Source organism: Sinocyclocheilus grahami, unplaced genomic scaffold, assembly GCF_001515645.1.
Source record: "Sinocyclocheilus grahami isolate Dianchi unplaced genomic scaffold, SAMN03320097.WGS_v1.1 scaffold9223.1, whole genome shotgun sequence".
In the NCBI taxonomy this organism is placed as follows: domain Eukaryota; kingdom Metazoa; phylum Chordata; class Actinopteri; order Cypriniformes; family Cyprinidae; genus Sinocyclocheilus; species Sinocyclocheilus grahami.
Window position 1 is genome coordinate 2,898 of NW_015512469.1, and position 445 is coordinate 3,342.

Sequence of the window (445 nt, forward strand, 5' to 3'; positions counted from 1 at the left end):
GTCTATAAAAGTGTTCAGTTCATAATTGATCATTTTAAATAGTAAAGTGTTCAGTTCATATGCATGGCCAATACCTGTATTTGGAGCTGGATATAGCAGATATAATGCACACATAATAGCAAATGAGATTACATCAAATTGATACATTTAAATAAACACATTTTACATGATATTTAGTGATAAATATCCCAATATTTTGGCCGCTTTGAGATGTCCATTTTACTGCTTTTAATAGAGCATCCCTTGTGTCAATTCCAACAAGCTTAAAAATGAATACACAATTTCAGTTTTCTGGTATTTTTAGTGAATGTTGTGTAAAAATGTTTGGGGTCAGTAGGATTGTTTTGTTTTTGAAAGAAGTCTCATGCTTGCAGGATTCTAATAGAAAGTTCAGAAAAACTGAACATTTTGGACAAAGATTGTTTTGTAACATTATAAATGTTTT

The 445-nt window shown here is 29.9% G+C and overlaps 1 protein-coding gene across 1 annotated transcript in view; it reads left to right on the forward strand.

Annotated features, from left to right (window-relative positions):
• The window catches only part of LOC107578178 (sorting nexin-27-like), a gene marked incomplete at its 5' end in the record, with an annotated part of 6,170 nt that overhangs the window by 603 nt on the left and 5,122 nt on the right, over positions 1-445 (forward strand). The gene's annotated exons all lie outside the window — the stretch shown is intronic.